The following is a 27,885-nucleotide window of genomic DNA, read 5'->3' as shown; positions in this document are numbered from 1 at the left end:
CTATCTATCTAGCTCTCCCTCTATACTTCCTTTTGGATAAACAGACATATTAGGCAAGCATTTTGGAGCTTTCACCTAAATAACTACAGGTGGTGAGATAAGCTGCACAATATAATTGACCTTTCAGTATATTGTTGCACACACACCATCTATTTAGCAAATGCCCTTGTTATCAACAGCAGCCTTTTAAACTCACCTGAGCTAACAGGTATGTGAGCTGGTTACTCTGCTGCGCTTAAAATTTCTTTTTTGGTTTGCTACAATGCCTTTTCTGAAACGTTGTCTCCCTCTGCTGGAACACTGACTTCTTTCATTTAATGCCTGCAGACTATAAAAGAGAAACCAACCCAAAAAGTTTGGTTGATTAGTCTGTGGCATTCTTTTAAACTGTTGCTTATGGCGGTCTCTGTGAGCTTCTCAGTGACATTCAGCCATCCAGGTATCCCGCCTGCAGTAGACGGAATGTGGCAATGGAACGCTGGCTGCGCGTGTCATAATAGGCTCTGAGCCTTTATATACATGCGCACAGCAGCAGCCACCTTCAGTCTGCTGCTGGACAGCCAGCAGCAGCAGCAGCAGCAGGAGAGGTAATTAATCAGCAACCCTCCTGCTAAGGGTAGACAGCTGCTCGTTCCACCCCCCCCCCGCCTTAATTGGTTCTCCTCCCTTCCAACGGTGTTGAGGCGGGTGGGAACAGCCGGGGGTTGAGGGTACTGTGCTAAAAGAGGTGGAGTTATGCAGATCTAAAACGCGTGGATTGCAGCAGCAGCAAGCCGAAAAGTGCAGGCATGTGAGGGATCTAGAGGTTGACAGCATGTCTTCTTAACGGGAGTCCAGGTGGCCATCTCCACAAATGGACTTTTCAGAATCCTTGGGTGGCACCGTAGTCGGAAACCAATTCTGGTTATCGCTTCTCGGCCTTTTGGCTAAGATCAAGTGTAGTATCTGTTCTTATCAGTTTAATATCTGATACGTCCCCTATCTGGGGACCATATATTAAATGGATTTTTAGAACAGGGAGATGGAAAAAGAGCTTGCTCTGTCCACTCCACGCATTGACCTGGTATTGCAGTATCTCCAGGACCGGTGCACCCCTTCTTTAATGCAGTTTCTAAAATCAGAAAGAATTGAATTCAATGCTTTTTGTTCATTTTGCTTGTTTGTCGGATTTTGGGATGGACTCTTTGGCTTTGCTTTTCTTCTCCTCATTGGATTTTTCATGTTAAAAGTTGCAGAAGCCAGATGACAAGCTCATTTTGGTTCAACTTCAGCAACTGTGCATTGCATTGCCATGTAATGTAATGTAATACAATGCTATCTATCTAGCTCTCCCTCTATACTTCCTTTTGGATAAACAGACATATTAGGCAAGCATTTTGGAGCTTTCACCTAAATAACTACAGGTGGTGAGATAAGCTGCACAATATAATTGACCTTTCAGTATATTGTTGCACACACACCATCTATTTAGCAAATGCCCTTGTTATCAACAGCAGCCTTTTAAACTCACCTGAGCTAACAGGTATGTGAGCTGGTTACTCTGCTGCGCTTAAAATTTCTTTTTTGGTTTGCTACAATGCCTTTTCTGAAACGTTGTCTCCCTCTGCTGGAACACTGACTTCTTTCATTTAATGCCTGCAGACTATAAAAGAGAAACCAACCCAAAAAGTTTGGTTGATTAGTCTGTGGCATTCTTTTAAACTGTTGCTTATGGCGGTCTCTGTGAGCTTCTCAGTGACATTCAGCCATCCAGGTATCCCGCCTGCAGTAGACGGAATGTGGCAATGGAACGCTGGCTGCGCGTGTCATAATAGGCTCTGAGCCTTTATATACATGCGCACAGCAGCAGCCACCTTCAGTCTGCTGCTGGACAGCCAGCAGCAGCAGCAGCAGCAGGAGAGGTAATTAATCAGCAACCCTCCTGCTAAGGGTAGACAGCTGCTCGTTCCACCCCCCCCCCGCCTTAATTGGTTCTCCTCCCTTCCAACGGTGTTGAGGCGGGTGGGAACAGCCGGGGGTTGAGGGTACTGTGCTAAAAGAGGTGGAGTTATGCAGATCTAAAACGCGTGGATTGCAGCAGCAGCAAGCCGAAAAGTGCAGGCATGTGAGGGATCTAGAGGTTGACAGCATGTCTTCTTAACGGGAGTCCAGGTGGCCATCTCCACAAATGGACTTTTCAGAATCCTTGGGTGGCACCGTAGTCGGAAACCAATTCTGGTTATCGCTTCTCGGCCTTTTGGCTAAGATCAAGTGTAGTATCTGTTCTTATCAGTTTAATATCTGGTACGTCCCCTATCTGGGGACCATATATTAAATGGATTTTTAGAACAGGGAGATGGAAAAAGAGCTTGCTCTGTCCACTCCACGCATTGACCTGGTATTGCAGTATCTCCAGGACCGGTGCACCCCTTCTTTAATGCAGTTTCTAAAATCAGAAAGAATTGAATTCAATGCTTTTTGTTCATTTTGCTTGTTTGTCGGATTTTGGGATGGACTCTTTGGCTTTGCTTTTCTTCTCTTCATTGGATTTTTCATGTTAAAAGTTGCAGAAGCCAGATGACAAGCTCATTTTGGTTCAACTTCAGCAACTGTGCATTGCATTGCCATGTAATGTAATGTAATGCAATGCTATCTATCTAGCTCTCCCTCTATACTTCCTTTTGGATAAACAGACATATTAGGCAAGCATTTTGGAGCTTTCACCTAAATAACTACAGGTGGTGAGATAAGCTGCACAATATAATTGACCTTTCAGTATATTGTTGCACACACACCATCTATTTAGCAAATGCCCTTGTTATCAACAGCAGCCTTTTAAACTCACCTGAGCTAACAGGTATGTGAGCTGGTTACTCTGCTGCGCTTAAAATTTCTTTTTTGGTTTGCTACAATGCCTTTTCTGAAACGTTGTCTCCCTCTGCTGGAACACTGACTTCTTTCATTTAATGCCTGCAGACTATAAAAGAGAAACCAACCCAAAAAGTTTGGTTGATTAGTCTGTGGCATTCTTTTAAACTGTTGCTTATGGCGGTCTCTGTGAGCTTCTCAGTGACATTCAGCCATCCAGGTATCCCACCTGCAGTAGACGGAATGTGGCAATGGAACGCTGGCTGCGCGTGTCATAATAGGCTCTGAGCTTTTATATACCTGCGCACAGCAGCAGCCACCTTCAGTCTGCTGCTGGACAGCCAGCAGCAGCAGCAGCAGCAGGAGAGGTAATTAATCAGCAACCCTCCTGCTAAGGGTAGACAGCTGCTCGTTCCACCCCCCACCCGCCTTAATTGGTTCTCCTCCCTTCCAACGGTGTTGAGGCGGGTGGGAACAGCCGGGGGTTGAGGGTACTGTGCTAAAAGAGGTGGAGTTATGCAGATCTAAAACGCGTGGATTGCAGCAGCAGCAAGCCGAAAAGTGCAGGCATGTGAGGGATCTAGAGGTTGACAGCATGTCTTCTTAACAGGAGTCCAGGTGGCCATCTCCACAAATGGACTTTTCAGAATCCTTGGGTGGCACCGTAGTCGGAAACCAATTCTGGTTATCGCTTCTCGGCCTTTTGGCTAAGATCAAGTGTAGTATCTGTTCTTATCAGTTTAATATCTGATACGTCCCCTGTCTGGGGACCATATATTAAATGGATTTTTAGAACAGGGAGATGGAAAAAGAGCTTGCTCTGTCCACTCCATGCATTGACCTGGTATTGCAGTATCTCCAGGACCGGTGCACCCCTTCTTTAATGCAGTTTCTAAAATCAGAAAGAATTGAATTCAATGCTTTTTTGTTCATTTTGCTTGTTTGTCGGATTTTGGGATGGACTCTTTGGCTTTGCTTTGCTTCTCCTCATTGGATTTTTCATGTTAAAAGTTGCAGAAGCCAGATGACAAGCTCATTTTGGTTCAACTTCAGCAACTGTGCATTGCATTGCCATGTAATGTAATGTAATGCAATGCTATCTATCTAGCTCTCCCTCTATACTTCCTTTTGGATAAACAGACATATTAGGCAAGCATTTTGGAGCTTTCACCTAAATAACTACAGGTGGTGAGATAAGCTGCACAATATAATTGACCTTTCAGTATATTGTTGCACACACACCATCTATTTAGCAAATGCCCTTGTTATCAACAGCAGCCTTTTAAACTCACCTGAGCTAACAGGTATGTGAGCTGGTTACTCTGCTGCGCTTAAAATTTCTTTTTTGGTTTGCTACAATGCCTTTTCTGAAACGTTGTCTCCCTCTGCTGGAACACTGACTTCTTTCATTTAATGCCTGCAGACTATAAAAGAGAAACCAACCCAAAAAGTTTGGTTGATTAGTCTGTGGCATTCTTTTAAACTGTTGCTTATGGCGGTCTCTGTGAGCTTCTCAGTGACATTCAGCCATCCAGGTATCCCGCCTGCAGTAGACGGAATGTGGCAATGGAACGCTGGCTGCGCGTGTCATAATAGGCTCTGAGCTTTTATATACCTGCGCACAGCAGCAGCCACCTTCAGTCTGCTGCTGGACAGCCAGCAGCAGCAGCAGCAGGAGAGGTAATTAATCAGCAACCCTCCTGCTAAGGGTAGACAGCTGCTCGTTCCACCCCCCCCCCCGCCTTAATTGGTTCTCCTCCCTTCCAACGGTGTTGAGGCGGGTGGGAACAGCCGGGAGTTGAGGGTACTGTGCTAAAAGAGGTGGAGTTATGCAGATCTAAAACGCGTGGATTGCAGCAGCAGCAAGCCGAAAAGTGCAGGCATGTGAGGGATCTAGAGGTTGACAGCATGTCTTCTTAACGGGAGTCCAGGTGGCCATCTCCACAAATGGACTTTTCAGAATCCTTGGGTGGCACCGTAGTCGGAAACCAATTCTGGTTATCGCTTCTCGGCCTTTTGGCTAAGATCAAGTGTAGTATCTGTTCTTATCAGTTTAATATCTGATACGTCCCCTATCTGGGGACCATATATTAAATGGATTTTTAGAACAGGGAGATGGAAAAAGAGCTTGCTCTGTCCACTCCACGCATTGACCTGGTATTGCAGTATCTCCAGGACCGGTGCACCCCTTCTTTAATGCAGTTTCTAAAATCAGAAAGAATTGAATTCAATGCTTTTTGTTCATTTTGCTTGTTTGTCGGATTTTGGGATGGACTCTTTGGCTTTGCTTTTCTTCTCCTCATTGGATTTTTCATGTTAAAAGTTGCAGAAGCCAGATGACAAGCTCATTTTGGTTCAACTTCAGCAACTGTGCATTGCATTGCCATGTAATGTAATGTAATGCAATCCTATCTATCTAGCTCTCCCTCTATACTTCCTTTTGGATAAACAGACATATTAGGCAAGCATTTTGGAGCTTTCACCTAAATAACTACAGGTGGTGAGATAAGCTGCACAATATAATTGACCTTTCAGTATATTGTTGCACACACACCATCTATTTAGCAAATGCCCTTGTTATCAACAGCAGCCTTTTAAACTCACCTGAGCTAACAGGTATGTGAGCTGGTTACTCTGCTGCGCTTAAAATTTCTTTTTTGGTTTGCTACAATGCCTTTTCTGAAACGTTGTCTCCCTCTGCTGGAACACTGACTTCTTTCATTTAATGCCTGCAGACTATAAAAGAGAAACCAACCCAAAAAGTTTGGTTGATTAGTCTGTGGCATTCTTTTAAACTGTTGCTTATGGCGGTCTCTGTGAGCTTCTCAGTGACATTCAGCCATCCAGGTATCCCGCCTGCAGTAGACGGAATGTGGCAATGGAACGCTGGCTGCGCGTGTCATAATAGGCTCTGAGCCTTTATATACCTGCGCACAGCAGCAGCAACCTTCAGTCTGCTGCTGGACAGCCAGCAGCAGCAGCAGCAGGAGAGGTAATTAATCAGCAACCCTCCTGCTAAGGGTAGACAGCTGCTCGTTCCACCCCCCCCCCCCCGCCTTAATTGGTTCTCCTCCCTTCCAACGGTGTTGAGGCGGGTGGGAACAGCCGGGGGTTGAGGGTACTGTGCTAAAAGAGGTGGAGTTATGCAGATCTAAAACGCGTGGATTGCAGCAGCAGCAAGCCGAAAAGTGCAGGCATGTGAGGGATCTAGAGGTTGACAGCATGTCTTCTTAACGGGAGTCCAGGTGGCCATCTCCACAAATGGACTTTTCAGAATCCTTGGGTGGCACCGTAGTCGGAAACCAATTCTGGTTATCGCTTCTCGGCCTTTTGGCTAAGATCAAGTGTAGTATCTTTTGAAAAGGCAGTTTTGTCCTTGGGCTGCCCTAGTAAATTGATGCATATTACACACTGGTTTGGTGCACTTGTTAGTACGCCAGGTGGCTCATAGAGTTATCTGATGGAAATCATGGCCCTCCAGGATCGAAGTCACTAGGCTGGGTAAGTGTGAGGGCTTTGGAGCAATGTGCCCCAGGAGTAGGCGCCCTGGTGGGAGTCCAAGCTTACTGGGACTGGGAACCCCAGAAAGACTTGGCTTCGTAGCACGCCGCACCTTTGCCAATCATACTTTCTGAGCAACCCCCCCTATTCCTGGCCTCCGGGCTAGGAAGGGGAATTTTTATAAACCCGGTCGGAGGTCCGGTCAGCTTTGGGCTGAGAAACCAACACAGGCTCCAGCTCCACTAGGGTGGCAGCCTAGATGGAAGCTGGGAGCACGAAAACGGCTCTTCTCCGGCTTCGGCTAGGGAGAGCATCGGAGATCCCTGACCCTCGCTGTGGCCTTCTGGCTCGGAGGGATGGGGATGGTTTATTGGGGACCCTCTCCTCCGGGAAGGGTCCACATGAATCCTCGCCTCGTGCGCTGTTTTGGTGTGACTTCGGTCACATTTTTCAGTGCCTTGGATGCAGCTTCAATCAAAAAATCTGTTCTTATCAGTTTAATATCTGATACGTCCCCTATCTGGGGACCATATATTAAATGGATTTTTAGAACAGGGAGATGGAAAAAGAGCTTGCTCTGTCCACTCCACGCATTGACCTGGTATTGCAGTATCTCCAGGACCGGTGCACCCCTTCTTTAATGCAGTTTCTAAAATCAGAAAGAATTGAATTCAATGCTTTTTGTTCATTTTGCTTGTTTGTCGGATTTTGGGATGGACTCTTTGGCTTTGCTTTTCTTCTCCTCATTGGATTTTTCATGTTAAAAGTTGCAGAAGCCAGATGACAAGCTCATTTTGGTTCAACTTCAGCAACTGTGCATTGCATTGCCATGTAATGTAATGTAATGCAATGCTATCTATCTAGCTCTCCCTCTATACTTCCTTTTGGATAAACAGACATATTAGGCAAGCATTTTGGAGCTTTCACCTAAATAACTACAGGTGGTGAGATAAGCTGCACAATATAATTGACCTTTCAGTATATTGTTGCACACACACCATCTATTTAGCAAATGCCCTTGTTATCAACAGCAGCCTTTTAAACTCACCTGAGCTAACAGGTATGTGAGCTGGTTACTCTGCTGCGCTTAAAATTTCTTTTTTGGTTTGCTACAATGCCTTTTCTGAAACGTTGTCTCCCTCTGCTGGAACACTGACTTCTTTCATTTAATGCCTGCAGACTATAAAAGAGAAACCAACCCAAAAAGTTTGGTTGATTAGTCTGTGGCATTCTTTTAAACTGTTGCTTATGGCGGTCTCTGTGAGCTTCTCAGTGACATTCAGCCATCCAGGTATCCCGCCTGCAGTAGACGGAATGTGGCAATGGAACGCTGGCTGCGCGTGTCATAATAGGCTCTGAGCCTTTATATACCTGCGCACAGCAGCAGCCACCTTCAGTCTGCTGCTGGACAGCCAGCAGCAGCAGCAGCAGGAGAGGTAATTAATCAGCAACCCTCCTGCTAAGGGTAGACAGCTGCTCGTTCCACCCCCCCCCCCTGCCTTAATTGGTTCTCCTCCCTTCCAACGGTGTTGAGGCGGGTGGGAACAGCCGGGGGTTGAGGGTACTGTGCTAAAAGAGGTGGAGTTATGCAGATCTAAAACGCGTGGATTGCAGCAGCAGCAAGCCGAAAAGTGCAGGCATGTGAGGGATCTAGAGGTTGACAGCATGTCTTCTTAACGGGAGTCCAGGTGGCCATCTCCACAAATGGACTTTTCAGAATCCTTGGGTGGCACCGTAGTCGGAAACCAATTCTGGTTATCGCTTCTCGGCCTTTTGGCTAAGATCAAGTGTAGTATCTGTTCTTATCAGTTTAATATCTGATACGTCCCCTATCTGGGGACCATATATTAAATGGATTTTTAGAACAGGGAGATGGAAAAAGAGCTTGCTCTGTCCACTCCACGCATTGACCTGGTATTGCAGTATCTCCAGGACCGGTGCACCCCTTCTTTAATGCAGTTTCTAAAATCAGAAAGAATTGAATTCAATGCTTTTTGTTCATTTTGCTTGTTTGTCGGATTTTGGGATGGACTCTTTGGCTTTGCTTTTCTTCTCCTCATTGGATTTTTCATGTTAAAAGTTGCAGAAGCCAGATGACAAGCTCATTTTGGTTCAACTTCAGCAACTGTGCATTGCATTGCCATGTAATGTAATGTAATGCAATGCTATCTATCTAGCTCTCCCTCTATACTTCCTTTTGGATAAACAGACATATTAGGCAAGCATTTTGGAGCTTTCACCTAAATAACTACAGGTGGTGAGATAAGCTGCACAATATAATTGACCTTTCAGTATATTGTTGCACACACACCATCTATTTAGCAAATGCCCTTGTTATCAACAGCAGCCTTTTAAACTCACCTGAGCTAACAGGTATGTGAGCTGGTTACTCTGCTGCGCTTAAAATTTCTTTTTTGGTTTGCTACAATGCCTTTTCTGAAACGTTGTCTCCCTCTGCTGGAACACTGACTTCTTTCATTTAATGCCTGCAGACTATAAAAGAGAAACCAACCCAAAAAGTTTGGTTGATTAGTCTGTGGCATTCTTTTAAACTGTTGCTTATGGCGGTCTCTGTGAGCTTCTCAGTGACATTCAGCCATCCAGGTATCCCGCCTGCAGTAGACGGAATGTGGCAATGGAACGCTGGCTGCGCGTGTCATAATAGGCTCTGAGCCTTTATATACCTGCGCACAGCAGCAGCCACCTTCAGTCTGCTGCTGGACAGCCAGCAGCAGCAGCAGCAGGAGATGTAATTAATCAGCAACCCTCCTGCTAAGGGTAGACAGCTGCTCGTTCCACCCCCCCCCCCGCCTTAATTGGTTCTCCTCCCTTCCAACGGTGTTGAGGCGGGTGGGAACAGCCGGGGGTTGAGGGTACTGTGCTAAAAGAGGTGGAGTTATGCAGATCTAAAACGCGTGGATTGCAGCAGCAGCAAGCCGAAAAGTGCAGGCATGTGAGGGATCTAGAGGTTGACAGCATGTCTTCTTAACGGGAGTCCAGGTGGCCATCTCCACAAATGGACTTTTCAGAATCCTTGGGTGGCACCGTAGTCGGAAACCAATTCTGGTTATCGCTTCTCGGCCTTTTGGCTAAGATCAAGTGTAGTATCTGTTCTTATCAGTTTAATATCTGATACGTCCCCTATCTGGGGACCATATATTAAATGGATTTTTAGAACAGGGAGATGGAAAAAGAGCTTGCTCTGTCCACTCCACGCATTGACCTGGTATTGCAGTATCTCCAGGACCGGTGCACCCCTTCTTTAATGCAGTTTCTAAAATCAGAAAGAATTGAATTCAATGCTTTTTGTTCATTTTGCTTGTTTGTCGGATTTTGGGATGGACTCTTTGGCTTTGCTTTTCTTCTCCTCATTGGATTTTTCATGTTAAAAGTTGCAGAAGCCAGATGACAAGCTCATTTTGGTTCAACTTCAGCAACTGTGCATTGCATTGCCATGTAATGTAATGTAATGCAATGCTATCTATCTAGCTCTCCCTCTATACTTCCTTTTGGATAAACAGACATATTAGGCAAGCATTTTGGAGCTTTCACCTAAATTACTACAGGTGGTGAGATAAGCTGCACAATATAATTGACCTTTCAGTATATTGTTGCACACACACCATCTATTTAGCAAATGCCCTTGTTATCAACAGCAGCCTTTTAAACTCACCTGAGCTAACAGGTATGTGAGCTGGTTACTCTGCTGCGCTTAAAATTTCTTTTTTGGTTTGCTACAATGCCTTTTCTGAAACGTTGTCTCCCTCTGCTGGAACACTGACTTCTTTCATTTAATGCCTGCAGACTATAAAAGAGAAACCAACCCAAAAAGTTTGGTTGATTAGTCTGTGGCATTCTTTTAAACTGTTGCTTATGGCGGTCTCTGTGAGCTTCTCAGTGACATTCAGCCATCCAGGTATCCCGCCTGCAGTAGACGGAATGTGGCAATGGAACGCTGGCTGCGCGTGTCATAATAGGCTCTGAGCCTTTATATACCTGCGCACAGCAGCAGCCACCTTCAGTCTGCTGCTGGACAGCCAGCAGCAGCAGCAGCAGCAGGAGAGGTAATTAATCAGCAACCCTCCTGCTAAGGGTAGACAGCTGCTCGTTCCACCCCCCCCCCCCCGCCTTAATTGGTTCTCCTCCCTTCCAACGGTGTTGAGGCGGGTGGGAACAGCCGGGGGTTGAGGGTACTGTGCTAAAAGAGGTGGAGTTATGCAGATCTAAAACGCGTGGATTGCAGCAGCAGCAAGCCGAAAAGTGCAGATATGTGAGGGATCTAGAGGTTGACAGCATGTCTTCTTAACGGGAGTCCAGGTGGCCATCTCCACAAATGGACTTTTCAGAATCCTTGGGTGGCACCGTAGTCGGAAACCAATTCTGGTTATCGCTTCTCGGCCTTTTGGCTAAGATCAAGTGTAGTATCTGTTCTTATCAGTTTAATATCTGATACGTCCCCTATCTGGGGACCATATATTAAATGGATTTTTAGAACAGGGAGATGGAAAAAGAGCTTGCTCTGTCCACTCCACGCATTGACCTGGTATTGCAGTATCTCCAGGACCGGTGCACCCCTTCTTTAATGCAGTTTCTAAAATCAGAAAGAATTGAATTCAATGCTTTTTGTTCATTTTGCTTGTTTGTCGGATTTTGGGATGGACTCTCTGGCTTTGCTTTTCTTCTCCTCATTGGATTTTTCATGTTAAAAGTTGCAGAAGCCAGATGACAAGCTCATTTTGGTTCAACTTCAGCAACTGTGCATTGCATTGCCATGTAATGTAATGTAATACAATGCTATCTATCTAGCTCTCCCTCTATACTTCCTTTTGGATAAACAGACATATTAGGCAAGCATTTTGGAGCTTTCACCTAAATAACTACAGGTGGTGAGATAAGCTGCACAATATAATTGACCTTTCAGTATATTGTTGCACACACACCATCTATTTAGCAAATGCCCTTGTTATCAACAGCAGCCTTTTAAACTCACCTGAGCTAACAGGTATGTGAGCTGGTTACTCTGCTGCGCTTAAAATTTCTTTTTTGGTTTGCTACAATGCCTTTTCTGAAACGTTGTCTCCCTCTGCTGGAACACTGACTTCTTTCATTTAATGCCTGCAGACTATAAAAGAGAAACCAACCCAAAAAGTTTGGTTGATTAGTCTGTGGCATTCTTTTAAACTGTTGCTTATGGCGGTCTCTGTGAGCTTCTCAGTGACATTCAGCCATCCAGGTATCCCGCCTGCAGTAGACGGAATGTGGCAATGGAACGCTGGCTGCGCGTGTCATAATAGGCTCTGAGCCTTTATATACCTGCGCACAGCAGCAGCCACCTTCAGTCTGCTGCTGGACAGCCAGCAGCAGCAGCAGCAGCAGGAGAGGTAATTAATCAGCAACCCTCCTGCTAAGGGTAGACAGCTGCTCGTTCCACCCCCCCCCCCGCCTTAATTGGTTCTCCTCCCTTCCAACGGTGTTGAGGCGGGTGGGAACAGCCGGGGGTTGAGGGTACTGTGCTAAAAGAGGTGGAGTTATGCAGATCTAAAACGCGTGGATTGCAGCAGCAGCAAGCCGAAAAGTGCAGGCATGTGAGGGATCTAGAGGTTGACAGCATGTCTTCTTAACGGGAGTCCAGGTGGCCATCTCCACAAATGGACTTTTCAGAATCCTTGGGTGGCACCGTAGTCGGAAACCAATTCTGGTTATCGCTTCTCGGCCTTTTGGCTAAGATCAAGTGTAGTATCTGTTCTTATCAGTTTAATATCTGATACGTCCCCTATCTGGGGACCATATATTAAATGGATTTTTAGAACAGGGAGATGGAAAAAGAGCTTGCTCTGTCCACTCCACGCATTGACCTGGTATTGCAGTATCTCCAGGACCGGTGCACCCCTTCTTTAATGCAGTTTCTAAAATCAGAAAGAATTGAATTCAATGCTTTTTGTTCATTTTGCTTGTTTGTCGGATTTTGGGATGGACTCTTTGGCTTTGCTTTTCTTCTCTTCATTGGATTTTTCATGTTAAAAGTTGCAGAAGCCAGATGACAAGCTCATTTTGGTTCAACTTCAGCAACTGTGCATTGCATTGCCATGTAATGTAATGTAATGCAATGCTATCTATCTAGCTCTCCCTCTATACTTCCTTTTGGATAAACAGACATATTAGGCAAGCATTTTGGAGCTTTCACCTAAATAACTACAGGTGGTGAGATAAGCTGCACAATATAATTGACCTTTCAGTATATTGTTGCACACACACCATCTATTTAGCAAATTCCCTTGTTATCAACAGCAGCCTTTTAAACTCACCTGAGCTAACAGGTATGTGAGCTGGTTACTCTGCTGCGCTTAAAATTTCTTTTTTGGTTTGCTACAATGCCTTTTCTGAAACGTTGTCTCCCTCTGCTGGAACACTGACTTCTTTCATTTAATGCCTGCAGACTATAAAAGAGAAACCAACCCAAAAAGTTTGGTTGATTAGTCTGTGGCATTCTTTTAAACTGTTGCTTATGGCGGTCTCTGTGAGCTTCTCAGTGACATTCAGCCATCCAGGTATCCCGCCTGCAGTAGACGGAATGTGGCAATGGAACGCTGGCTGCGCGTGTCATAATAGGCTCTGAGCCTTTATATACCTGGGCACAGCAGCAGCAACCTTCAGTCTGCTGCTGGACAGCCAGCAGCAGCAGCAGCAGGAGAGGTAATTAATCAGCAACCCTCCTGCTAAGGGTAGACAGCTGCTCGTTCCACCCCCCCCCCCCGCCTTAATTGGTTCTCCTCCCTTCCAACGGTGTTGAGGCGGGTGGGAACAGCCGGGGGTTGAGGGTACTGTGCTAAAAGAGGTGGAGTTATGCAGATCTAAAACGCGTGGATTGCAGCAGCAGCAAGCCGAAAAGTGCAGGCATGTGAGGGATCTAGAGGTTGACAGCATGTCTTCTTAACGGGAGTCCAGGTGGCCATCTCCACAAATGGACTTTTCAGAATCCTTGGGTGGCACCGTAGTCGGAAACCAATTCTGGTTATCGCTTCTCGGCCTTTTGGCTAAGATCAAGTGTAGTATCTTTTGAAAAGGCAGTTTTGTCCTTGGGCTGCCCTAGTAAATTGATGCATATTACACACTGGTTGGTGCACTTGTTAGTACGCCAGGTGGCTCATAGAGTTATCTGATGGAAAACATGGCCCTCCAGGATCGAAGTCACTAGGCTGGGTAAGTGTGAGGGCTTTGGAGCAATGTGCCCCAGGAGTAGGCGCCCTGGTGGGAGTCCAAGCTTACTGGGACTGGGAACCCCAGAAAGACTTGGCTTCGTAGCACGCCGCACCTTTGCCAATCATACTTTCTGAGCAACCCCCCCTATTCCTGGCCTCCGGGCTAGGAAGGGGAATATTTATAAACCCGGTCGGAGGTCCGGTCAGCTTTGGGCTGAGAAACCAACACAGGCTCCAGCTCCACTAGGGTGGCAGCCTAGATGGAAGCTGGGAGCACGAAAACGGCTCTTCTCCGGCTTCGGCTAGGGAGAGCATCGGAGATCCCTGACCCTCGCTGTGGCCTTCTGGCTCGGAGGGATGGGGATGGTTTATTGGGGACCCTCTCCTCCGGGAAGGGTCCACATGAATCCTCGCCTCGTGCGCTGTTTTGGTGTGACTTCGGTCACATTTTTCAGTGCCTTGGATGCAGCTTCAATCAAAAAATCTGTTCTTATCAGTTTAATATCTGATACGTCCCCTATCTGGGGACCATATATTAAATGGATTTTTAGAACAGGGAGATGGAAAAAGAGCTTGCTCTGTCCACTCCACGCATTGACCTGGTATTGCAGTATCTCCAGGACCGGTGCACCCCTTCTTTAATGCAGTTTCTAAAATCAGAAAGAATTGAATTCAATGCTTTTTGTTCATTTTGCTTGTTTGTCGGATTTTGGGATGGACTCTTTGGCTTTGCTTTTCTTCTCCTCATTGGATTTTTCATGTTAAAAGTTGCAGAAGCCAGATGACAAGCTCATTTTGGTTCAACTTCAGCAACTGTGCATTGCATTGCCATGTAATGTAATGTAATGCAATGCTATCTATCTAGCTCTCCCTCTATACTTCCTTTTGGATAAACAGACATATTAGGCAAGCATTTTGGAGCTTTCACCTAAATAACTACAGGTGGTGAGATAAGCTGCACAATATAATTGACCTTTCAGTATATTGTTGCACACACACCATCTATTTAGCAAATGCCCTTGTTATCAACAGCAGCCTTTTAAACTCACCTGAGCTAACAGGTATGTGAGCTGGTTACTCTGCTGCGCTTAAAATTTCTTTTTTGGTTTGCTACAATGCCTTTTCTGAAACGTTGTCTCCCTCTGCTGGAACACTGACTTCTTTCATTTAATGCCTGCAGACTATAAAAGAGAAACCAACCCAAAAAGTTTGGTTGATTAGTCTGTGGCATTCTTTTAAACTGTTGCTTATGGCGGTCTCTGTGAGCTTCTCAGTGACATTCAGCCATCCAGGTATCCCGCCTGCAGTAGACGGAATGTGGCAATGGAACGCTGGCTGCGCGTGTCATAATAGGCTCTGAGCCTTTATATACCTGCGCACAGCAGCAGCCACCTTCAGTCTGCTGCTGGACAGCCAGCAGCAGCAGCAGCAGGAGAGGTAATTAATCAGCAACCCTCCTGCTAAGGGTAGACAGCTGCTCGTTCCACCCCCCCCCCCTGCCTTAATTGGTTCTCCTCCCTTCCAACGGTGTTGAGGCGGGTGGGAACAGCCGGGGGTTGAGGGTACTGTGCTAAAAGAGGTGGAGTTATGCAGATCTAAAACGCGTGGATTGCAGCAGCAGCAAGCCGAAAAGTGCAGGCATGTGAGGGATCTAGAGGTTGACAGCATGTCTTCTTAACGGGAGTCCAGGTGGCCATCTCCACAAATGGACTTTTCAGAATCCTTGGGTGGCACCGTAGTCGGAAACCAATTCTGGTTATCGCTTCTCGGCCTTTTGGCTAAGATCAAGTGTAGTATCTGTTCTTATCAGTTTAATATCTGATACGTCCCCTATCTGGGGACCATATATTAAATGGATTTTTAGAACAGGGAGATGGAAAAAGAGCTTGCTCTGTCCACTCCACGCATTGACCTGGTATTGCAGTATCTCCAGGACCGGTGCACCCCTTCTTTAATGCAGTTTCTAAAATCAGAAAGAATTGAATTCAATGCTTTTTGTTCATTTTGCTTGTTTGTCGGATTTTGGGATGGACTCTTTGGCTTTGCTTTTCTTCTCCTCATTGGATTTTTCATGTTAAAAGTTGCAGAAGCCAGATGACAAGCTCATTTTGGTTCAACTTCAGCAACTGTGCATTGCATTGCCATGTAATGTAATGTAATGCAATGCTATCTATCTAGCTCTCCCTCTATACTTCCTTTTGGATAAACAGACATATTAGGCAAGCATTTTGGAGCTTTCACCTAAATAACTACAGGTGGTGAGATAAGCTGCACAATATAATTGACCTTTCAGTATATTGTTGCACACACACCATCTATTTAGCAAATGCCCTTGTTATCAACAGCAGCCTTTTAAACTCACCTGAGCTAACAGGTATGTGAGCTGGTTACTCTGCTGCGCTTAAAATTTCTTTTTTGGTTTGCTACAATGCCTTTTCTGAAACGTTGTCTCCCTCTGCTGGAACACTGACTTCTTTCATTTAATGCCTGCAGACTATAAAAGAGAAACCAACCCAAAAAGTTTGGTTGATTAGTCTGTGGCATTCTTTTAAACTGTTGCTTATGGCGGTCTCTGTGAGCTTCTCAGTGACATTCAGCCATCCAGGTATCCCGCCTGCAGTAGACGGAATGTGGCAATGGAACGCTGGCTGCGCGTGTCATAATAGGCTCTGAGCCTTTATATACCTGCGCACAGCAGCAGCCACCTTCAGTCTGCTGCTGGACAGCCAGCAGCAGCAGCAGCAGGAGATGTAATTAATCAGCAACCCTCCTGCTAAGGGTAGACAGCTGCTCGTTCCACCCCCCCCCCCGCCTTAATTGGTTCTCCTCCCTTCCAACGGTGTTGAGGCGGGTGGGAACAGCCGGGGGTTGAGGGTACTGTGCTAAAAGAGGTGGAGTTATGCAGATCTAAAACGCGTGGATTGCAGCAGCAGCAAGCCGAAAAGTGCAGGCATGTGAGGGATCTAGAGGTTGACAGCATGTCTTCTTAACGGGAGTCCAGGTGGCCATCTCCACAAATGGACTTTTCAGAATCCTTGGGTGGCACCGTAGTCGGAAACCAATTCTGGTTATCGCTTCTCGGCCTTTTGGCTAAGATCAAGTGTAGTATCTGTTCTTATCAGTTTAATATCTGATACGTCCCCTATCTGGGGACCATATATTAAATGGATTTTTAGAACAGGGAGATGGAAAAAGAGCTTGCTCTGTCCACTCCACGCATTGACCTGGTATTGCAGTATCTCCAGGACCGGTGCACCCCTTCTTTAATGCAGTTTCTAAAATCAGAAAGAATTGAATTCAATGCTTTTTGTTCATTTTGCTTGTTTGTCGGATTTTGGGATGGACTCTTTGGCTTTGCTTTTCTTCTCCTCATTGGATTTTTCATGTTAAAAGTTGCAGAAGCCAGATGACAAGCTCATTTTGGTTCAACTTCAGCAACTGTGCATTGCATTGCCATGTAATGTAATGTAATGCAATGCTATCTATCTAGCTCTCCCTCTATACTTCCTTTTGGATAAACAGACATATTAGGCAAGCATTTTGGAGCTTTCACCTAAATTACTACAGGTGGTGAGATAAGCTGCACAATATAATTGACCTTTCAGTATATTGTTGCACACACACCATCTATTTAGCAAATGCCCTTGTTATCAACAGCAGCCTTTTAAACTCACCTGAGCTAACAGGTATGTGAGCTGGTTACTCTGCTGCGCTTAAAATTTCTTTTTTGGTTTGCTACAATGCCTTTTCTGAAACGTTGTCTCCCTCTGCTGGAACACTGACTTCTTTCATTTAATGCCTGCAGACTATAAAAGAGAAACCAACCCAAAAAGTTTGGTTGATTAGTCTGTGGCATTCTTTTAAACTGTTGCTTATGGCGGTCTCTGTGAGCTTCTCAGTGACATTCAGCCATCCAGGTATCCCGCCTGCAGTAGACGGAATGTGGCAATGGAACGCTGGCTGCGCGTGTCATAATAGGCTCTGAGCCTTTATATACCTGCGCACAGCAGCAGCCACCTTCAGTCTGCTGCTGGACAGCCAGCAGCAGCAGCAGCAGCAGGAGAGGTAATTAATCAGCAACCCTCCTGCTAAGGGTAGACAGCTGCTCGTTCCACCCCCCCCCCCGCCTTAATTGGTTCTCCTCCCTTCCAACGGTGTTGAGGCGGGTGGGAACAGCCGGGGGTTGAGGGTACTGTGCTAAAAGAGGTGGAGTTATGCAGATCTAAAACGCGTGGATTGCAGCAGCAGCAAGCCGAAAAGTGCAGATATGTGAGGGATCTAGAGGTTGACAGCATGTCTTCTTAACGGGAGTCCAGGTGGCCATCTCCACAAATGGACTTTTCAGAATCCTTGGGTGGCACCGTAGTCGGAAACCAATTCTGGTTATCGCTTCTCGGCCTTTTGGCTAAGATCAAGTGTAGTATCTGTTCTTATCAGTTTAATATCTGATACGTCCCCTATCTGGGGACCATATATTAAATGGATTTTTAGAACAGGGAGATGGAAAAAGAGCTTGCTCTGTCCACTCCACGCATTGACCTGGTATTGCAGTATCTCCAGGACCGGTGCACCCCTTCTTTAATGCAGTTTCTAAAATCAGAAAGAATTGAATTCAATGCTTTTTGTTCATTTTGCTTGTTTGTCGGATTTTGGGATGGACTCTCTGGCTTTGCTTTTCTTCTCCTCATTGGATTTTTCATGTTAAAAGTTGCAGAAGCCAGATGACAAGCTCATTTTGGTTCAACTTCAGCAACTGTGCATTGCATTGCCATGTAATGTAATGTAATACAATGCTATCTATCTAGCTCTCCCTCTATACTTCCTTTTGGATAAACAGACATATTAGGCAAGCATTTTGGAGCTTTCACCTAAATAACTACAGGTGGTGAGATAAGCTGCACAATATAATTGACCTTTCAGTATATTGTTGCACACACACCATCTATTTAGCAAATGCCCTTGTTATCAACAGCAGCCTTTTAAACTCACCTGAGCTAACAGGTATGTGAGCTGGTTACTCTGCTGCGCTTAAAATTTCTTTTTTGGTTTGCTACAATGCCTTTTCTGAAACGTTGTCTCCCTCTGCTGGAACACTGACTTCTTTCATTTAATGCCTGCAGACTATAAAAGAGAAACCAACCCAAAAAGTTTGGTTGATTAGTCTGTGGCATTCTTTTAAACTGTTGCTTATGGCGGTCTCTGTGAGCTTCTCAGTGACATTCAGCCATCCAGGTATCCCGCCTGCAGTAGACGGAATGTGGCAATGGAACGCTGGCTGCGCGTGTCATAATAGGCTCTGAGCCTTTATATACCTGCGCACAGCAGCAGCCACCTTCAGTCTGCTGCTGGACAGCCAGCAGCAGCAGCAGCAGCAGGAGAGGTAATTAATCAGCAACCCTCCTGCTAAGGGTAGACAGCTGCTCGTTCCACCCCCCCCCCCGCCTTAATTGGTTCTCCTCCCTTCCAACGGTGTTGAGGCGGGTGGGAACAGCCGGGGGTTGAGGGTACTGTGCTAAAAGAGGTGGAGTTATGCAGATCTAAAACGCGTGGATTGCAGCAGCAGCAAGCCGAAAAGTGCAGGCATGTGAGGGATCTAGAGGTTGACAGCATGTCTTCTTAACGGGAGTCCAGGTGGCCATCTCCACAAATGGACTTTTCAGAATCCTTGGGTGGCACCGTAGTCGGAAACCAATTCTGGTTATCGCTTCTCGGCCTTTTGGCTAAGATCAAGTGTAGTATCTGTTCTTATCAGTTTAATATCTGATACGTCCCCTATCTGGGGACCATATATTAAATGGATTTTTAGAACAGGGAGATGGAAAAAGAGCTTGCTCTGTCCACTCCACGCATTGACCTGGTATTGCAGTATCTCCAGGACCGGTGCACCCCTTCTTTAATGCAGTTTCTAAAATCAGAAAGAATTGAATTCAATGCTTTTTGTTCATTTTGCTTGTTTGTCGGATTTTGGGATGGACTCTTTGGCTTTGTTTTTCTTCTCTTCATTGGATTTTTCATGTTAAAAGTTGCAGAAGCCAGATGACAAGCTCATTTTGGTTCAACTTCAGCAACTGTGCATTGCATTGCCATGTAATGTAATGTAATGCAATGCTATCTATCTAGCTCTCCCTCTATACTTCCTTTTGGATAAACAGACATATTAGGCAAGCATTTTGGAGCTTTCACCTAAATAACTACAGGCGGTGAGATAAGCTGCACAATATAATTGACCTTTCAGTATATTGTTGCACACACACCATCTATTTAGCAAATGCCCTTGTTATCAACAGCAGCCTTTTAAACTCACCTGAGCTAACAGGTATGTGAGCTGGTTACTCTGCTGCGCTTAAAATTTCTTTTTTGGTTTGCTACAATGCCTTTTCTGAAACGTTGTCTCCCTCTGCTGGAACACTGACTTCTTTCATTTAATGCCTGCAGACTATAAAAGAGAAACCAACCCAAAAAGTTTGGTTGATTAGTCTGTGGCATTCTTTTAAACTGTTGCTTATGGCGGTCTCTGTGAGCTTCTCAGTGACATTCAGCCATCCAGGTATCCCGCCTGCAGTAGACGGAATGTGGCAATGGAACGCTGGCTGCGCGTGTCATAATAGGCTCTGAGCCTTTATATACCTGGGCACAGCAGCAGCAACCTTCAGTCTGCTGCTGGACAGCCAGCAGCAGCAGCAGCAGGAGAGGTAATTAATCAGCAACCCTCCTGCTAAGGGTAGACAGCTGCTCGTTCCACCCCCCCCCCCGCCTTAATTGGTTCTCCTCCCTTCCAACGGTGTTGAGGCGGGTGGGAACAGCCGGGGGTTTAGGGTACTGTGCTAAAAGAGGTGGAGTTATGCAGATCTAAAACGCGTGGATTGCAGCAGCAGCAAGCCGAAAAGTGCAGGCATGTGAGGGATCTAGAGGTTGACAGCATGTCTTCTTAACGGGAGTCCAGGTGGCCATCTCCACAAATGGACTTTTCAGAATCCTTGGGTGGCACCGTAGTCGGAAACCAATTCTGGTTATCGCTTCTCGGCCTTTTGGCTAAGATCAAGTGTAGTATCTTTTGAAAAGGCAGTTTTGTCCTTGGGCTGCCCTAGTAAATTGATGCATATTACACACTGGTTGGTGCACTTGTTAGTACGCCAGGTGGCTCATAGAGTTATCTGATGGAAAACATGGCCCTCCAGGATCGAAGTCACTAGGCTGGGTAAGTGTGAGGGCTTTGGAGCAATGTGCCCCAGGAGTAGGCGCCCTGGTGGGAGTCCAAGCTTACTGGGACTGGGAACCCCAGAAAGACTTGGCTTCGTAGCACGCCGCACCTTTGCCAATCATACTTTCTGAGCAACCCCCCCTATTCCTGGCCTCCGGGCTAGGAAGGGGAATATTTATAAACCCGGTCGGAGGTCCGGTCAGCTTTGGGCTGAGAAACCAACACAGGCTCCAGCTCCACTAGGGTGGCAGCCTAGATGGAAGCTGGGAGCACGAAAACGGCTCTTCTCCGGCTTCGGCTAGGGAGAGCATCGGAGATCCCTGACCCTCGCTGTGGCCTTCTGGCTCGGAGGGATGGGGATGGTTTATTGGGGACCCTCTCCTCCGGGAAGGGTCCACATGAATCCTCGCCTCGTGCGCTGTTTTGGTGTGACTTCGGTCACATTTTTCAGTGCCTTGGATGCAGCTTCAATCAAAAAATCTGTTCTTATCAGTTTAATATCTGATACGTCCCCTATCTGGGGACCATATATTAAATGGATTTTTAGAACAGGGAGATGGAAAAAGAGCTTGCTCTGTCCACTCCACGCATTGACCTGGTATTGCAGTATCTCCAGGACCGGTGCACCCCTTCTTTAATGCAGTTTCTAAAATCAGAAAGAATTGAATTCAATGCTTTTTGTTCATTTTGCTTGTTTGTCGGATTTTGGGATGGACTCTTTGGCTTTGCTTTTCTTCTCCTCATTGGATTTTTCATGTTAAAAGTTGCAGAAGCCAGATGACAAGCTCATTTTGGTTCAACTTCAGCAACTGTGCATTGCATTGCCATGTAATGTAATGTAATGCAATGCTATCTATCTAGCTCTCCCTCTATACTTCCTTTTGGATAAACAGACATATTAGGCAAGCATTTTGGAGCTTTCACCTAAATAACTACAGGTGGTGAGATAAGCTGCACAATATAATTGACCTTTCAGTATATTGTTGCACACACACCATCTATTTAGCAAATGCCCTTGTTATCAACAGCAGCCTTTTAAACTCACCTGAGCTAACAGGTATGTGAGCTGGTTACTCTGCTGCGCTTAAAATTTCTTTTTTGGTTTGCTACAATGCCTTTTCTGAAACGTTGTCTCCCTCTGCTGGAACACTGACTTCTTTCATTTAATGCCTGCAGACTATAAAAGAGAAACCAACCCAAAAAGTTTGGTTGATTAGTCTGTGGCATTCTTTTAAACTGTTGCTTATGGCGGTCTCTGTGAGCTTCTCAGTGACATTCAGCCATCCAGGTATCCCGCCTGCAGTAGACGGAATGTGGCAATGGAACGCTGGCTGCGCGTGTCATAATAGGCTCTGAGCCTTTATATACCTGCGCACAGCAGCAGCCACCTTCAGTCTGCTGCTGGACAGCCAGCAGCAGCAGCAGCAGGAGAGGTAATTAATCAGCAACCCTCCTGCTAAGGGTAGACAGCTGCTCGTTCCACCCCCCCCCCCCTGCCTTAATTGGTTCTCCTCCCTTCCAACGGTGTTGAGGCGGGTGGGAACAGCCGGGGGTTGAGGGTACTGTGCTAAAAGAGGTGGAGTTATGCAGATCTAAAACGCGTGGATTGCAGCAGCAGCAAGCCGAAAAGTGCAGGCATGTGAGGGATCTAGAGGTTGACAGCATGTCTTCTTAACGGGAGTCCAGGTGGCCATCTCCACAAATGGACTTTTCAGAATCCTTGGGTGGCACCGTAGTCGGAAACCAATTCTGGTTATCGCTTCTCGGCCTTTTGGCTAAGATCAAGTGTAGTATCTGTTCTTATCAGTTTAATATCTGATACGTCCCCTATCTGGGGACCATATATTAAATGGATTTTTAGAACAGGGAGATGGAAAAAGAGCTTGCTCTGTCCACTCCACGCATTGACCTGGTATTGCAGTATCTCCAGGACCGGTGCACCCCTTCTTTAATGCAGTTTCTAAAATCAGAAAGAATTGAATTCAATGCTTTTTGTTCATTTTGCTTGTTTGTCGGATTTTGGGATGGACTCTTTGGCTTTGCTTTTCTTCTCCTCATTGGATTTTTCATGTTAAAAGTTGCAGAAGCCAGATGACAAGCTCATTTTGGTTCAACTTCAGCAACTGTGCATTGCATTGCCATGTAATGTAATGTAATGCAATGCTATCTATCTAGCTCTCCCTCTATACTTCCTTTTGGATAAACAGACATATTAGGCAAGCATTTTGGAGCTTTCACCTAAATAACTACAGGTGGTGAGATAAGCTGCACAATATAATTGACCTTTCAGTATATTGTTGCACACACACCATCTATTTAGCAAATGCCCTTGTTATCAACAGCAGCCTTTTAAACTCACCTGAGCTAACAGGTATGTGAGCTGGTTACTCTGCTGCGCTTAAAATTTCTTTTTTGGTTTGCTACAATGCCTTTTCTGAAACGTTGTCTCCCTCTGCTGGAACACTGACTTCTTTCATTTAATGCCTGCAGACTATAAAAGAGAAACCAACCCAAAAAGTTTGGTTGATTAGTCTGTGGCATTCTTTTAAACTGTTGCTTATGGCGGTCTCTGTGAGCTTCTCAGTGACATTCAGCCATCCAGGTATCCCGCCTGCAGTAGACGGAATGTGGCAATGGAACGCTGGCTGCGCGTGTCATAATAGGCTCTGAGCCTTTATATACCTGCGCACAGCAGCAGCCACCTTCAGTCTGCTGCTGGACAGCCAGCAGCAGCAGCAGCAGGAGAGGTAATTAATCAGCAACCCTCCTGCTAAGGGTAGACAGCTGCTCGTTCCACCCCCCCCCTGCCTTAATTGGTTCTCCTCCCTTCCAACGGTGTTGAGGCGGGTGGGAACAGCCGGGGGTTGAGGGTACTGTGCTAAAAGAGGTGGAGTTATGCAGATCTAAAACGCGTGGATTGCAGCAGCAGCAAGCCGAAAAGTGCAGGCATGTGAGGGATCTAGAGGTTGACAGCATGTCTTCTTAACGGGAGTCCAGGTGGCCATCTCCACAAATGGACTTTTCAGAATCCTTGGGTGGCACCGTAGTCGGAAACCAATTCTGGTTATCGCTTCTCGGCCTTTTGGCTAAGATCAAGTGTAGTATCTGTTCTTATCAGTTTAATATCTGATACGTCCCCTATCTGGGGACCATATATTAAATGGATTTTTAGAACAGGGAGATGGAAAAAGAGCTTGCTCTGTCCACTCCACGCATTGACCTGGTATTGCAGTATCTCCAGGACCGGTGCACCCCTTCTTTAATGCAGTTTCTAAAATCAGAAAGAATTGAATTCAATGCTTTTTGTTCATTTTGCTTGTTTGTCGGATTTTGGGATGGACTCTTTGGCTTTGCTTTTCTTCTCCTCATTGGATTTTTCATGTTAAAAGTTGCAGAAGCCAGATGACAAGCTCATTTTGGTTCAACTTCAGCAACTGTGCATTGCATTGCCATGTAATGTAATGTAATGCAATGCTATCTATCTAGCTCTCCCTCTATACTTCCTTTTGGATAAACAGACATATTAGGCAAGCATTTTGGAGCTTTCACCTAAATAACTACAGGTGGTGAGATAAGCTGCACAATATAATTGACCTTTCAGTATATTGTTGCACACACACCATCTATTTAGCAAATGCCCTTGTTATCAACAGCAGCCTTTAAAACTCACCTGAGCTAACAGGTATGTGAGCTGGTTACTCTGCTGCGCTTAAAATTTCTTTTTTGGTTTGCTACAATGCCTTTTCTGAAACGTTGTCTCCCTCTGCTGGAACACTGACTTCTTTCATTTAATGCCTGCAGACTATAAAAGAGAAACCAACCCAAAAAGTTTGGTTGATTAGTCTGTGGCATTCTTTTAAACTGTTGCTTATGGCGGTCTCTGTGAGCTTCTAAGTGACATTCAGCCATCCAGGTATCCCGCCTGCAGTAGACGGAATGTGGCAATGGAACGCTGGCTGCGCGTGTCATAATAGGCTCTGAGCCTTTATATACCTGCGCACAGCAGCAGCCACCTTCAGTCTGCTGCTGGACAGCCAGCAGCAGCAGCAGCAGGAGAGGTAATTAATCAGCAACCCTCCTGCTAAGGGTAGACAGCTGCTCGTTCCACCCCCCCCCCGCCTTAATTGGTTCTCCTCCCTTCCAACGGTGTTGAGGCGGGTGGGAACAGCCGGGGGTTGAGGGTACTGTGCTAAAAGAGGTGGAGTTATGCAGATCTAAAACGCGTGGATTGCAGCAGCAGCAAGCCGAAAAGTGCAGGCATGTGAGGGATCTAGAGGTTGACAGCATGTCTTCTTAACGGGAGTCCAGGTGGCCATCTCCACAAATGGACTTTTCAGAATCCTTGGGTGGCACCGTAGTCGGAAACCAATTCTGGTTATCGCTTCTCGGCCTTTTGGCTAAGATCAAGTGTAGTATCTGTTCTTATCAGTTTAATATCTGATACGTCCCCTATCTGGGGACCATATATTAAATGGATTTTTAGAACAGGGAGATGGAAAAAGAGCTTGCTCTGTCCACTCCACGCATTGACCTGGTATTGCAGTATCTCCAGGACCGGTGCACCCCTTCTTTAATGCAGTTTCTAAAATCAGAAAGAATTGAATTCAATGCTTTTTGTTCATTTTGCTTGTTTGTCGGATTTTGGGATGGACTCTTTGGCTTTGCTTTTCTTCTCCTCATTGGATTTTTCATGTTAAAAGTTGCAGAAGCCAGATGACAAGCTCATTTTGGTTCAACTTCAGCAACTGTGCATTGCATTGCCATGTAATGTAATGTAATGCAATGCTATCTATCTAGCTCTCCCTCTATACTTCTTTTTGGATAAACAGACATATTAGGCAAGCATTTTGGAGCTTTCAACTAAATAACTACAGGTGGTGAGATAAGCTGCACAATATAATTGACCTTTCAGTATATTGTTGCACACACACCATTTATTTAGCAAATGCCCTTGTTATCAACAGCAGCCTTTTAAACTCACCTGAGCTAACAGGTATGTGAGCTGGTTACTCTGCTGCGCTTAAAATTTCTTTTTTGGTTTGCTACAATGCCTTTTCTGAAACGTTGTCTCCCTCTGCTGGAACACTGACTTCTTTCATTTAATGCCTGCAGACTATAAAAGAGAAACCAACCCAAAAAGTTTGGTTGATTAGTCTGTGGCATTCTTTTAAACTGTTGCTTATGGCGGTCTCTGTGAGCTTCTCAGTGACATTCAGCCATCCAGGTATCCCGCCTGCAGTAGACGGAATGTGGCAATGGAACGCTGGCTGCGCGTGTCATAATAGGCTCTGAGCCTTTATATACCTGCGCACAGCAGCAGCCACCTTCAGTCTGCTGCTGGACAGCCAGCAGCAGGAGAGGTAATTAATCAGCAACCCTCCTGCTAAGGGTAGACAGCTGCTCGTTCCACCCCCCCCCCCCGCCTTAATTGGTTCTCCTCCCTTCCAACGGTGTTGAGGCGGGTGGGAACAGCCGGGGGTTGAGGGTACTGTGCTAAAAGAGGTGGAGTTATGCAGATCTAAAACGCGTGGATTGCAGCAGCAGCAAGCCGAAAAGTGCAGGCATGTGAGGGATCTAGAGGTTGACAGCATGTCTTCTTAACGGGAGTCCAGGTGGCCATCTCCACAAATGGACTTTTCAGAATCCTTGGGTGGCACCGTAGTCGGAAACCAATTCTGGTTATCGCTTCTCGGCCTTTTGGCTAAGATCAAGTGTAGTATCTTTTGAAAAGGCAGTTTTGTCCTTGGGCTGCCCTAGTAAATTGATGCATATTACACACTGGTTTGGTGCACTTGTTAGTACGCCAGGTGGCTCATAGAGTTATCTGATGGAAAACATGGCCCTCCAGGATCGAAGTCACTAGGCTGGGTAAGTGTGAGGGCTTTGGAGCAATGTGCCCCAGGAGTAGGCGCCCTGGTGGGAGTCCAAGCTTACTGGGACTGGGAACCCCAGAAAGACTTGGCTTCGTAGCACGCCGCACCTTTGCCAATCATACTTTCTGAGCAACCCCCCCTATTCCTGGCCTCCGGGCTAGGAAGGGGAATTTTTATAAACCCGGTCGGAGGTCCGGTCAGCTTTGGGCTGAGAAACCAACACAGGCTCCAGCTCCACTAGGGTGGCAGCCTAGATGGAAGCTGGGAGCACGAAAACGGCTCTTCTCCGGCTTCGGCTAGGGAGAGCATCGGAGATCCCTGACCCTCGCTGTGGCCTTCTGGCTCGGAGGGATGGGGATGGTTTATTGGGGACCCTCTCCTCCGGGAAGGGTCCACATGAATCATCGCCTCGTGCGCTGTTTTGGTGTGACTTCGGTCACATTTTTCAGTGCCTTGGATGCAGCTTCAATCAAAAAATCTGTTCTTATCAGTTTAATATCTGATACGTCCCCTATCTGGGGACCATATATTAAATGGATTTTTAGAACAGGGAGATGGAAAAAGAGCTTGCTCTGTCCACTCCACGCATTGACCTGGTATTGCAGTATCTCCAGGACCGGTGCACCCCTTCTTTAATGCAGTTTCTAAAATCAGAAAGAATTGAATTCAATGCTTTTTGTTCATTTTGCTTGTTTGTCGGATTTTGGGATGGACTCTTTGGCTTTGCTTTTCTTCTCCTCATTGGATTTTTCATGTTAAAAGTTGCAGAAGCCAGATGACAAGCTCATTTTGGTTCAACTTCAGCAACTGTGCATTGCATTGCCATGTAATGTAATGTAATGCAATGCTATCTATCTAGCTCTCCCTCTATACTTCCTTTTGGATAAACAGACATATTAGGCAAGCATTTTGGAGCTTTCACCTAAATAACTACAGGTGGTGAGATAAGCTGCACAATATAATTGACCTTTCAGTATATTGTTGCACACACACCATCTATTTAGCAAATGCCCTTGTTATCAACAGCAGCCTTTTTAAACTCACCTGAGCTAACAGGTATGTGAGCTGGTTACTCTGCTGCGCTTAAAATTTCTTTTTTGGTTTGCTACAATGCCTTTTCTGAAACGTTGTCTCCCTCTGCTGGAACACTGACTTCTTTCATTTAATGCCTGCAGACTATAAAAGAGAAACCAACCCAAAAAGTTTGGTTGATTAGTCTGTGGCATTCTTTTAAACTGTTGCTTATGGCGGTCTCTGTGAGCTT

The 27,885-nt window shown here is 45.9% G+C and overlaps 19 non-coding genes and 4 pseudogenes across 19 annotated transcripts; all 23 read left to right on the top strand.

Moving 5' to 3' along the window:
• The first annotated feature begins 906 nt into the window (after positions 1–906).
• Positions 907–1,097, top strand: LOC141218484 (U2 spliceosomal RNA). Its single transcript, XR_012287181.1, has one exon. It is a non-coding gene; the product is annotated as a U2 spliceosomal RNA (small nuclear RNA).
• Positions 1,098–2,220: 1,123 nt separating this feature from the next.
• LOC141218164 (U2 spliceosomal RNA) lies at positions 2,221–2,411 on the top strand. The gene has a single exon (XR_012286923.1). It is a non-coding gene; the product is annotated as a U2 spliceosomal RNA (small nuclear RNA).
• A 1,123-nt stretch (positions 2,412–3,534) lies between these two features.
• On the top strand, positions 3,535–3,725 carry LOC141218202 (U2 spliceosomal RNA). Its single transcript, XR_012286958.1, has one exon. It is a non-coding gene; the product is annotated as a U2 spliceosomal RNA (small nuclear RNA).
• A 1,122-nt stretch (positions 3,726–4,847) lies between these two features.
• On the top strand, positions 4,848–5,038 carry LOC141218482 (U2 spliceosomal RNA). Its single transcript, XR_012287179.1, has one exon. It is a non-coding gene; the product is annotated as a U2 spliceosomal RNA (small nuclear RNA).
• A 1,123-nt stretch (positions 5,039–6,161) lies between these two features.
• LOC141218409 (U2 spliceosomal RNA) lies at positions 6,162–6,277 on the top strand (annotated as a pseudogene).
• A 524-nt stretch (positions 6,278–6,801) lies between these two features.
• LOC141218327 (U2 spliceosomal RNA) lies at positions 6,802–6,983 on the top strand. Its single transcript, XR_012287081.1, has one exon. It is a non-coding gene; the product is annotated as a U2 spliceosomal RNA (small nuclear RNA).
• Positions 6,984–8,105: 1,122 nt separating this feature from the next.
• On the top strand, positions 8,106–8,296 carry LOC141218481 (U2 spliceosomal RNA). Its single transcript, XR_012287178.1, has one exon. It is a non-coding gene; the product is annotated as a U2 spliceosomal RNA (small nuclear RNA).
• Positions 8,297–9,417: 1,121 nt separating this feature from the next.
• LOC141218480 (U2 spliceosomal RNA) lies at positions 9,418–9,608 on the top strand. Its single transcript, XR_012287177.1, has one exon. It is a non-coding gene; the product is annotated as a U2 spliceosomal RNA (small nuclear RNA).
• Positions 9,609–10,734: 1,126 nt separating this feature from the next.
• LOC141218479 (U2 spliceosomal RNA) lies at positions 10,735–10,925 on the top strand. Its single transcript, XR_012287176.1, has one exon. It is a non-coding gene; the product is annotated as a U2 spliceosomal RNA (small nuclear RNA).
• Positions 10,926–12,049: 1,124 nt separating this feature from the next.
• On the top strand, positions 12,050–12,240 carry LOC141218478 (U2 spliceosomal RNA). Its single transcript, XR_012287175.1, has one exon. It is a non-coding gene; the product is annotated as a U2 spliceosomal RNA (small nuclear RNA).
• Positions 12,241–13,362: 1,122 nt separating this feature from the next.
• Positions 13,363–13,477, top strand: LOC141218420 (U2 spliceosomal RNA; annotated as a pseudogene).
• Positions 13,478–14,001: 524 nt separating this feature from the next.
• Positions 14,002–14,183, top strand: LOC141218326 (U2 spliceosomal RNA). The gene has a single exon (XR_012287080.1). It is a non-coding gene; the product is annotated as a U2 spliceosomal RNA (small nuclear RNA).
• A 1,122-nt stretch (positions 14,184–15,305) lies between these two features.
• On the top strand, positions 15,306–15,496 carry LOC141218476 (U2 spliceosomal RNA). Its single transcript, XR_012287172.1, has one exon. It is a non-coding gene; the product is annotated as a U2 spliceosomal RNA (small nuclear RNA).
• A 1,121-nt stretch (positions 15,497–16,617) lies between these two features.
• LOC141218475 (U2 spliceosomal RNA) lies at positions 16,618–16,808 on the top strand. The gene has a single exon (XR_012287171.1). It is a non-coding gene; the product is annotated as a U2 spliceosomal RNA (small nuclear RNA).
• Positions 16,809–17,932: 1,124 nt separating this feature from the next.
• Positions 17,933–18,123, top strand: LOC141218474 (U2 spliceosomal RNA). Its single transcript, XR_012287170.1, has one exon. It is a non-coding gene; the product is annotated as a U2 spliceosomal RNA (small nuclear RNA).
• Positions 18,124–19,247: 1,124 nt separating this feature from the next.
• On the top strand, positions 19,248–19,438 carry LOC141218473 (U2 spliceosomal RNA). The gene has a single exon (XR_012287169.1). It is a non-coding gene; the product is annotated as a U2 spliceosomal RNA (small nuclear RNA).
• A 1,121-nt stretch (positions 19,439–20,559) lies between these two features.
• On the top strand, positions 20,560–20,674 carry LOC141218418 (U2 spliceosomal RNA; annotated as a pseudogene).
• A 524-nt stretch (positions 20,675–21,198) lies between these two features.
• On the top strand, positions 21,199–21,380 carry LOC141218324 (U2 spliceosomal RNA). The gene has a single exon (XR_012287078.1). It is a non-coding gene; the product is annotated as a U2 spliceosomal RNA (small nuclear RNA).
• A 1,123-nt stretch (positions 21,381–22,503) lies between these two features.
• LOC141218472 (U2 spliceosomal RNA) lies at positions 22,504–22,694 on the top strand. Its single transcript, XR_012287168.1, has one exon. It is a non-coding gene; the product is annotated as a U2 spliceosomal RNA (small nuclear RNA).
• A 1,120-nt stretch (positions 22,695–23,814) lies between these two features.
• On the top strand, positions 23,815–24,005 carry LOC141218471 (U2 spliceosomal RNA). The gene has a single exon (XR_012287167.1). It is a non-coding gene; the product is annotated as a U2 spliceosomal RNA (small nuclear RNA).
• Positions 24,006–25,125: 1,120 nt separating this feature from the next.
• On the top strand, positions 25,126–25,316 carry LOC141218470 (U2 spliceosomal RNA). The gene has a single exon (XR_012287166.1). It is a non-coding gene; the product is annotated as a U2 spliceosomal RNA (small nuclear RNA).
• A 1,113-nt stretch (positions 25,317–26,429) lies between these two features.
• LOC141218412 (U2 spliceosomal RNA) lies at positions 26,430–26,545 on the top strand (annotated as a pseudogene).
• A 524-nt stretch (positions 26,546–27,069) lies between these two features.
• Positions 27,070–27,251, top strand: LOC141218323 (U2 spliceosomal RNA). Its single transcript, XR_012287077.1, has one exon. It is a non-coding gene; the product is annotated as a U2 spliceosomal RNA (small nuclear RNA).
• Positions 27,252–27,885: the final 634 nt, after the last annotated feature.

This window comes from Phyllobates terribilis, unplaced genomic scaffold (genome assembly GCF_046119375.1).
Source record: "Phyllobates terribilis strain yellow unplaced genomic scaffold, ASM4611937v1 Scaffold_249__1_contigs__length_2872098, whole genome shotgun sequence".
NCBI lineage: Eukaryota > Metazoa > Chordata > Amphibia > Anura > Dendrobatidae > Phyllobates > Phyllobates terribilis.
This window is presented reverse-complemented; position numbering and strand designations above follow the sequence as displayed.